Here is a 10768-nt window from a genome sequence, read left to right as displayed (position 1 = left end):
GAGAAGGGGACGACAGAGGATGAGATGGGTGGATGGCATCACTGACTCGATGGACGTGAGTCTGAGTGAACTCCGGGAGTTGGTGATGGACAGGGAGGCCTGGCATGCTGCGATTCATGGGGTCGCAAAGAGTCGGATATGACTGAGCGACTGGACTGAACTGACTGATGTTAGAGATTTAGTGGTATGCCCTCCTTCTACAAATTAGAGACTGAGACTCAATAAGTAACTTGTCCAAGACACATCTTAATGGTACAACCAGGACTGATTCCTGAACTTGACTTCTATTCTGGGATCTTGTTTACCGTATCTGTGTTCTCTCAGTTTATGACTTAATCATATTGTTTATTCAGTACATTTTTACTTTAAATTTGGAATGTTAAGAAGTGATGAAATGTCTTCTACCCAAAAACTCTCTAGTTTTTCTCAAAGATGAGCATAACAAAGACAGGATGAAGTTCATAACATTAGAGCACTTTCTTAGCTTCATTAAGGTAAGAATTTTACACAAGAATAAGTTCACTTTACATATAATTTGCTTTGGCCAAAAAAACCTTATGTAAAAGTCACAAATTTTAAAACGTCTCTAATCTATATAATAACTTCATATGTTGTGAAATGGTTTTCTATAATTTTCTTCAGATAGCCAGTTTTCCTGTTTTAGCTGCCTTATAAGAGCTTCCAAAGACTTCAATCTCCCTAGAGTTTGCTGTTCTTGTAACTCAAGGAGTTATCTTTGAATGTAGTTTAGACTTTCTGCCAAGGATATTCCTTATTTACATTGGTCTGCAGTAAAATGCTCAATCCATAAAACATCTGTCTCAAAGTTTATATCATTATTTGAGTCTTCAATGTCTAGGTCTTTAATGTCCATTTCCACCGTTTCCATTGTTTCTTGGGCACGTATAAAAGAATTAATTGTAGGTTTGGAATTTTCTGTAGGTACAAAAATGGCAATAACAGATTCTTTATCTGTTTAATTCTTCACTGTTGGAGTAATTGTGCTGAACATGAATGCATTTTCCTGTGCTGACTTAATTTCCACAGAATCATTTGTGAAGTGTGGGTTAGCAAGATAATTGGTAATTATTTCAAGCACTTCTTGGGTTTCTAAAGGCTGCTGAATACCCTCTGAATTTGAAGTTGTTAAAGTAATAGTCGTAGAATTTAGATTCTCAAAAAATGTGTGCAAACCACCTATATCCATGTCATGGTTAACTAATGTTTCCAAGGTGAATTCTGGTTTTCTGGTATCTTATTTAACTGGATTAAGAGTTAGTATGTTATTTTGCACACTTTCTGGTTTTGGATCTGGTGGCTTTACCAAGGCAGCTGATTCAAGTAATTCTGTATGTTCAGGAAGGACATCTTAATTGGATGCTTATTTGGCTCATTTGATGCAAAAGATGCTTCTGACTTGGTTTTTAGATATACTTCTTTCTCACTTTCAATTTTTTTTTTTGAGATTTTTTTTCAAGACTCTTTCTCCTGATTGCCTTCAGGCAGAGAAAATATTGTTGAAATTGCAGATTATTTCAAATAGTAAACACCCTATCCGATGTTACAGAGTCAGGAGTAAAATGGTCATTACACAGGAACTGGTACTTACAGATCAGATCAGATCAGTCGCTCAGTCATGTCCGACTCTTTGCCACCCCATGAATCACAGCATGTCAGGCCTCCCTGTCCATCACCAACTCCCAGAGTTCACCCAGACTCAAGTCCACTGAGTCAGTGATGCCATCCACCCATCTCATCCTCTCTCGTCCCCTTCCCTTCTTGCCCCCAATCCCTCCCAGCATCAGAGTCTTTTCCAATGAGTCAACTCTTCGCATGAGGTGGCAAAAGTACTGGAGTTTCAGCTTTAGCACCAGTCCTTCCAAAGAGATCCCAGGGCTGATCTCCTTCAGAATGGACTAGTTGGATCTCCTTTCAGTCCAAGGGACTCTCAAGAGTCTTCTCCAACACCACAGTTCAAAAGCATCATTCTTTGGCGCTCAGCTTTCTTCACAGTCCAATTCTCATATCCATATATGACCACAGGAAAAACCATAGCCTTGACTAGACGAACCTTTGTTGGCAAAGTAATGTCTCTGCTTTTGAATATGCTATCTAGGTTTGTCATAACTTTCCTTCCAAGGAGTAAGCGTCTTTTAATTTCATGGCTGCAGTCACCATCTGCAGTGATTTTGGAACCCAGAAAAATAAAGTCTGACACTGTTTCCACTGTTTCCCCATCTATTTCCCATGAAGTGATGGGACCGGATGCCATGATCTTCGTTTTCTGAATGTTGAACTTTAAGCCAACTTTTTCACTCTCCACTTTCACCTTCATCAAGAGGCTTTTGAGTTCCTCTTCACTTTCTGCCATAAGGGTGGTGTCATCTGTATATCTGAGGTTATTGATATTTCTTCCAGCAATCTTGATTCCAGCTTGTGTTTCTTCCAGTCCAGCGTTTCTCATGATGTACTCTGCATATAAGTTAAATAAACAGGGTGACAATATACAGCCTTGATGTACTCCTTTTCCTATTTGGAACCAGTCTGTTGTTCCATGTCCAGTTCTAACTGTTGCTTCCTGACCTGCATACAGATTTCTCAAGAGGCAGATCAGATGGTCTGGTATTCCCAACTCTTTCAGAATTTTCCACAGTTTATTGTGATCCACACAGTCAAAGGCTTTGGTGTAGTCAATAAAGCAGAAATAGATGTTTTTCTGGAACTCTCTTGCTTTTTCCAGGATCCAGCGGATGTTGGCAATTTGATCTCTGGTTCCTCTGCCTTTTCTAAAACCAGCTCGAACATCAGGAATTTCACAGTTCACATATTCCTGAAGCCTGGCTTGGAGAATTTTGAGCATTACTTTACTAGCATGTGAGATGAGTGCAATTGTGTGGTAGTTTGAGTTTTTTTTGGCATTGCCTTTCTTTGGGATTAGAATAAAAACTGCCCCTTTCCAGTCCTGTGGCCACTGCTGAGTTTTCCAAATTTGCTGGCATATTGAGTGTGGCACTTTCACAGCATCATCTTTCAGAATTTGGAATAGCTCAACTGGAATTCTATCACCTCCACTAGCTTTTTTTGTAGTGATGCTTTCTAAGGCCCACTTGACTTCACATTCCAGGATGTCTGGCTCTAGGTCAGTGATCACACCATCGTGATTATCTGGGTCATGAAGATCTTTTTTGTACAGTTCTTCTGTGTGTTCTTCCCACCTCTTCTTAATATCTTCTGCTTCTATTAGGTCCATACCATTTCTGTCCTTTATCGAGCCCATCTTCGCAAGAAATGTTCCTTTGGTATCTCTGATTTTCTTGAAGAGATCTCTAGTCTTAACCCATGAATCTCGTTTCACATTCTTTAAGCATTTTCAAGTCTTTTCTTCGTCATGCAGAGGAAATGGGTAAAAACTCAGCTTCCGGTCTTTATTGTTTCAAGCCCAGTGGTTCTTACAGCAAATCTTACTGTGTCTTACTATGACAAGTGACACCTTTAACACCTAGAAGTCAAAATGAAGGGAGAAATAGCAACAGTGTCCATTTTCCTATTGGAACCTCAAGGCTGTCAACAGATAATTCTGTACCTTTTCAATTCACTGCAATAAACATTTACTGAGCACATCCTATGTGACAGGAACTATGCTGTGGATAAAAGTGAAAGTGTTAGTCACTCAGTCTGCTGTCTGACTCTTTGTGACCCCATGAATTGTAGCCCACCAGGCTCCTCTGTCCATGGAATTCTCCAGGTAAGGATACTGGAGTGGGTGGCCATTCCCTTCTCCAGAGGATCTTCCCTGGCTCAGGGATTGAACCCAGGTCTCCTGCATTGCAGGCAGATTCTTTAGCTTCTGAACCACCAGGAAAGTGCCATGATGGGGATACAAAAGTATGTATGCTGCAGATACAAAAGTAAATTAAGAAGCTATCTTGAGAAAAGCTAAGGAGTGATAGCACTCCCTTGTGAGTGGTACATGAGGGTGCTGTTGAAGCCCAGAAGACAGAAGTTAGAGGAAATTTTCCAGGGGAGACAACTGCACTGAGCCTTATAGCCTAAATAGAAATTAGCCTAAAGTAGAATGGACGATGGAGAAGGAGATGGCACCCCACTCCAGTACTCTTGCCTGGAAAATCACATGGGTGGAGGAGCCTGGTAGGCTGCAGTCCATGGGGTCGCGAAGAGTCGGACACGACTGAGTGACTTCACTTTCACTTTTCACTTTCCTGCATTGGAGAAGGAAATGGCAACCCACTCCAGTATTCTTGCCTGGAGAATCCCAGGGACGGGGGAGCCTGGTGGGCTGCCATCTATGGGGTCGCACAGAGTCGGACATGACTGAAGAGAGTTAGCAGCAGCAGCAGAAAGGAAAGAATGGCACAAAGTTAAAAGCACTGAGAGGTGAAATAATGTAATCCCTTAACATTCCTGTGAATGGACAGATGTGCTGACTTGGACTCATACACGCATGCCTAATCCCCCTCCCTGCATCCTCCCTGCACCCTAATGTCAGAGCCTCACCTTTGCAGCCTTGGATGGAAATGTGTAGGGCTTCTGCAGAGGCCTTTATTGTGTAAGATGAGCCCTGCCTTCAGCTGGTGTCACCATGTGACAAACACAGGGGCAGGTGCTCCCCTAGAAACAACCCAGCAGCTGCTTATTTCAGGAGATTTACACTCATACTGAAATACTGCAGACAGAAGTAAGTTTTCTGTTTTAACTGTTGGATTAATTGAGGGATGGGTGGAGATGAGGGAGAGAGAGAGAGAGAGAGAGGGAGGGAGGGAGAGAGGAGAGTGGTGAGGTCTTCTGCTGCCTGTAAGCTCTGCAGGGCAGGAGGCAGGTTTAGAGAGGCAGATGAGAGTGTAGAGCAAGCATATTGGCTCCTGCAGGGGTACTTACTTTGGATGTCAGTTGCTTGGGGAGCAGTCTGTTGGGGAGGAGAGGATGCCAGCCTGCTTTAGCAGCAATGAAAATCACAGTTTATTAGAACTAACAGTGCTAACAGTTAATGAGCAATGAGAGCAATCTGGCAGCTGTGAGCTGAAGACTGTGGTACTTCTCAGGTGTCTGTGGTGGAGGCCCCTCTTGTCTCGCTTGTTAGACCAGACAGCACAGCATAGCACTCCCTTCAAGGCATCTGGCCTTCGGGCCAGTGATGTCTGAGAACCACAGTGTTCTCTAGACTCTATTTTTCCTGGCAGACTGGATAAGTGCAGGGGAAGGGTGGGTGCAAGGAGAAAGGGCATGACATGACTTAATTGTGTGATTTATGTTTCCTTGCTGGGTTCCATCCACACTATTTAGAATGGAGATGCAAACTTTCTAGTGAGTTCACTTCTTGCTATTAGTGTTAAGGAATAGTCAATAAAAATGTTCATTTAAATTTTGAAGAAACAATATTCAAATATAGTAGAATAAGAATATAAAATAAGTGATACTTCAGTAAGATTTAAGATCATAAAGTGTTTGAAAATATGCTTAAGTAATTTTAATGGTATTGGGAATTTTTACAAAATGATGAGAAGTAGAAAATCAGAATACAAAATTGCACATAGCAATGTTTTTCAAAGTACAGGTAAACAACACATTAATGGGTATTGCAATCATTTTAGTAGAATGCAAAGAATATATATATATATATTAATGAAAGATCAGAAACTATCAGAATTTATTGCAGGTAGTAAGGAAATGTGTGGGCTTTCCTGGTGGCTCAGTTGGTAAAGAATCATATGACTGCAGTGCAGAAGACCCAGGTTCAATCCTTGGGTTGGAAGGAACCCCTGGAGAAGGAAATGGCAACCCACTCCAGTATTTTTACCTAGAAAATCCCATGGACAGAGGAGCTTGGTGGGCTACAGTCCATAGTAGTCACAAAGAGTCACATGACTTAGTTATTAAACCATCACCACCAAGGAAATGTATTGCTTTGTGAAACCTTTTTGGAATAGTTCAAGTAATAAAAAATGTTATTGGGTTATAGTCAATCAAATGAATCTGAGAAAGAGTATGTATTATGTTTTTAGCTTTATATATATATATATAATTAAATATATATATAATTAAGTATATATTTAATTATATATATATAGTTGACTTTCTCCATATCCTCATCTATGTTTGTAATTTTTAACTGTATAAAGATTGTTATCAATACATTTAACAAGGATTGCTTCTGAGAGTGAATTTATTGATGATTTATGTTTTCTTATTTTTTGCTTTTCTGTGTCCTCAAAGTTTTCTCTAAGCATATATCAATTTAATTCTCAGAAAACTGAGCATAAGCACCATTATAAAAATAAAGAAATAGGATGACCATCACAAAATGATAGGACACAGCTCACTTGGTGGGATTGTCTTGAGCCTCACTATAGCTATTCTTTGTAGAGTATTAAAGGATAGTTGGGTTCTGATATGTCACATTGCAAGACCCCATTTTTATGGAAGTTTTAAAATGAGAATGCTATTAAAGTTTAAGAAAGTAAAACTGGCAAAAGGACTAGGGTGCATTCATTTTTTTGTTGACGCATAACAAATGACCACAAACTTAGTGGCTTAAAAGAATACCACTCACAATTCTGTTGATTGAAAGCCTGTGCACAGCATGACTGAAAGCCATACTCAGTCTTGTGAAGATGAAATCAAAGTGTTGGCACTCTTATGGTCTCATCTAGAGCTTGGGATCATCTAAGCTCATATGGTTGTGAAAATTCAATCCTGTGGCCACCCACATCTTCAAAGTCAGTAGGGTAAGATATCCCTCAGGGTGACTTCCTCTCATGGCATGGACCTCTTTTTCAAGGAACAGCCCAGTACCTTTGAAGGACTCATCTGATCAGATCAGACACACCAAAGCTAATTTTTGTCTTAAGCTCAACCAATGTGGAAACTTACTTTCACTGTAAAATCCCTCCACAGCAGCACCTACATCAGTGTTGATTAAGTAGGAGTGGACCCCTGGAGACCTTGGGACCCTTTTGAGTTCTGACCAGCACACAGAATGATGGTGTGGGGCTGTTCAGAAGGAAGTAACCTGAAGTCACTGCCTTTCAGCACCCACTTTTATAGGAGTTGTATATAGATCCAGAGGAGATCAATGAAATGAGAGTTGAAGATGTGGATGCATTTGTTGAGTATACTTTGTTCATAGACACTTTGCTCGGTGCCATAGATACACTATTTTCACAGATTGATAAGGGTTCTCACTTCTCAGAGGAAGAAAATAAGACCCAGAGTCTTTAAACTTATGCATGATTATCCAGCTTGTGAGTAGCAAAGTTGGAATTCACGCCTAATCTACTTTTTCTCATTGCTCCCTGATGGCATAATGAGTAGATTGTGTTTTTATTTTTATTTTATTTTTTTTTTGATTGTGTTTTTAGATTAAGTGATTGGGCCAACAGTTGATACACTAAATGATTTCCCAGATCTTAGCACCTCAGAAGGCTTAGTACAGTTTTGGCAAAATCTCATGTTCTGTGTCCCACCATTTCTGCATGTGCCAATGTTTGCCATCACTATTTAACCACAACATTCCACTCCTTGAACCAGGAGTAGTGCGTGGGAAGCCATTAGCAAGGGACTAATTATAGCACAGTAGATAATAACTGAGACAAGAACCAGTGTTCAAGAACTTAGGACTTTAGATGTATTAAGATAAATTATACATTAGAAACACATATAGGTTTAATCTTTGAAAGTCATGTTCTTCTGTTGTGTTTAAGTGACCATGTATTAATAATATATCCACAAAACTTTGACAGTTACTAAAATCTGCTTATCTGTCACACTTTCTTTATTTCTAACATATCATTTTTATTGACTCATGCATTTTTCATTCATGAAATAGACAAGTATTAATTTCCCTTTATGTAAAAGTGAGTGTGCTAAATGGCAGAGACCTCAGTGAGGTCTGACCTTGGCCTTCTTTGTGCTCACAACGAAAGTTTAATATTGTTTGTCTTGGCTTCACTTTCAAATCTTTCTCCTACTTGCAGGGAATCTTCTCTGGCCCTGTTTGTATCAATTGCCCCCTGATTTCGGAGTCTGCATAGAATTCAAGAGCTTCTTGGTGGTTAGATTAAGAAGAAACTGAATGAAAATAAGCTCTTATTTGATACTATTTATTCACTGACTCATTTACACATGTATTCAACATGTTTTTATTGGGATCCCTAGAGTGCTGATAATTATAGATGAATAAAACACAGTATCCGCCCTCCAAATATTTACCATTCACAGGGAGGAGTTTACAAATATTAACATGGAAGTGTCAAATAAGTACCATGAGTAGAATAAACACTTGGAAAAAATACAGAAAGCTTTGTGAAACTCCACCCTTCTCATGGAGTCTTGGACACAGACTCCCACACCTGTCTCCCCTGCACTCTGCCCTACCTCGCATATGTCCTTTGCCCTCTGGATTCCTGCTATGGCCTTCTGACCACTTCTGCCCTAGTCTAGCTTCTCTCGGTCCCAGCTCACCTTCAACATGGCTCTCTGCTTACTCTTCTGCAGGCCTCTTTTGTGGGGTGGCAGGGGAGCCTCCTCTGTGGAACTCTTTAGTGCCTCTATGACCTGCTTTGGTAAGTGCAGTTGTGCATTTGAAGCAGCCGGATGAAGGCAGCATTGACCAGAATTGCAGGTTCATAAGCAGGACACACAACCCCCTCATGATTTGACCACAGCTTGTTTTCTACCTTTGCTGCTGTCACCTTTCCTCAACCCTCAATACTCCTGCCATCCTGAATTCCTGGAGCCCTCAGACATGCCTGGAGGGCATATCTCCTGCCTTTATAGTCATCATTTCCCCTTCTCAAACTGTTTTTTTAAGTTGAGCTTATAGTTGACTTTGGCCTGGATATGTTATCCACCATCCTCTTTTGACTCTGGGAAAATCTTACCATGTATTTCCTGGTTCTTTAGACACTGATCCCAGAGCACCTGTGGATTTTTGTGGGTGCAGTTTTGTTCATTTACACAGTACAAACTTCAAATCCCTGGAAGCGACTTGAAGAAAAAGACATCTTCTGCATCTCTTGTAGCCCAGGATTGAATGAGGGCACTGTTTTGAATGAATGAATGAATAAACAAATGAATGCATGTTTAATGTCCCACTGTAACTGAGAGGAAGGAGTTATGATGAGATGATGAGTCTGCAGTGATTTAAGAAAGCATTTTACTTCACAGCAAGGTAATTCATTACCACTCTACTGAGACCCATGTGTACCAGATAGTGTTTTAGATTCAAGAAAAATATTTGAATAAGTTTTAGCACTTTTGTAACTGTTTATTCATTCAATTCAGTTCAGTTCAGTTGCTTGGTGAGTTCATGGAAGACAGATGGAGATGATAAAGTTATAAGGTAGAAAGATAGAGTATGCTTAGAAGAGAAGACAAATTTGGCTCCAGCTTTTTCTTTTATATATAAACTCATTTATCCTTTCACTACTAAAACAATTTTTGTTGTTGTAGTTCATTGTTCAGTCACTAAGTCATGTCTTACTCTTTGTGACCCCAAGAACTGCAGCATAGCAGGCTTTCCTGTCTTTCAGAAGCTCCCAAAGTTGACTCTTGTTCCTCTAGTCCTTGATGATATCCAATTATTTCTTCTCTGTCCACACTTCTCCTCTTGCCCTCAATCTTTCTCAGTTCAAGGTATTTTCCAGTGAATTGAATCTTTGCATTAGGTGGCCAAAGTATTGGAGCTTCAGCTTCAGTAGCAGTCCTTCCAATGAAAACTCAGAGTTGATTTCCTTTAGGATTGACTGGTTTTATCTCCTTGCAGTCTAGGGACTCTCAAGTCTTCTCCAGCACCACACTCAAAGCATCAATTCTTCAGTGCTCGTCCTTATTTAAGGTCCAAAACTCACAACACTACAGACTACTGGAGAAAACATAGTTTTGACTAGACAGACCTTTGTTGGCAAAGTGATGTCTCTGCTTTTTAATATGATGTCTAGGTTGGTCATAGCTTTTCTTCCAAGGAGCAAGTCTTTTAATTTCCTGGCTGAAGTCACCATCTGCAGTGATTTTGGAGCCCAAGAAAATAATCTCTCACTGTTTCCATTTTTTCCCCATCTATTTGTCACTAAGTGATGGGACCAGATGCCATAATGTTAGTCTTTTTAATGTTGAGTTTTAAGCCAGCTTTTTCTCTCTCCTCTTTCACTTTCATCAAGAGGCTTTTTAGTTTCTCTTCACTTTCTGCCATTAGAGTGGTATCATCTGCCTATCTGAGGTTATTGATATTTCTCCCAGCAGTTGTTATTCCATCTTTTGATTCATCTGGACTGGCATTTCGCATGAGGTACTCTGCATAGAAGTTAAATAAGCAGGGAGACAATATATAGCCTTGACAAACTCCTTTCCCAATTTGGAACAAATCTGTTTTTCCAACTCTGGTTCTCTTGCTTCTTGATCTGCATACTGGTTTGGCAGAAGGCAGGTAAGGTGATATGGTATTCAAGAGTTTTTAACCTTTATTGTGATTCACACAGTCAAAGCCTTTAGCATAGTCAATGAAGCAGAAGTAGATAACTTTCTAGAATTCTCTTGCTTTTTTTATGATCCAGTGGATGTTAGCAACTTGATCTCTGGTTCATTTGCCTTTTCTATATCCAGCTTGTACATCTGGAAGCTCTCAGTTCACGTACTATTGAAGCCTAGCTTGAAGGACTTTAAGCATTACCTTGCTAGCATGTGGAGTGAGCACAACTGTATGGTAGCTTGAAATTCTTTGGCTTTGCCTTTCTTTGGGATTGGAATGAAAACT

The 10768-nt window shown here is 40.0% G+C and overlaps 1 pseudogene; it reads right to left on the bottom strand.

Annotated features, from left to right (window-relative positions):
* Positions 1–591: 591 nt before the first annotated feature.
* Positions 592–8487, bottom strand: LOC113880606 (annotated as a pseudogene).
* Between the last annotated feature and the right edge of the window lie 2281 nt (positions 8488–10768).

The sequence above is a fragment of the Bos indicus x Bos taurus genome, chromosome 2, assembly GCF_003369695.1.
Source record: "Bos indicus x Bos taurus breed Angus x Brahman F1 hybrid chromosome 2, Bos_hybrid_MaternalHap_v2.0, whole genome shotgun sequence".
Lineage (NCBI taxonomy): Eukaryota > Metazoa > Chordata > Mammalia > Artiodactyla > Bovidae > Bos > Bos indicus x Bos taurus.
This window is presented reverse-complemented; position numbering and strand designations above follow the sequence as displayed.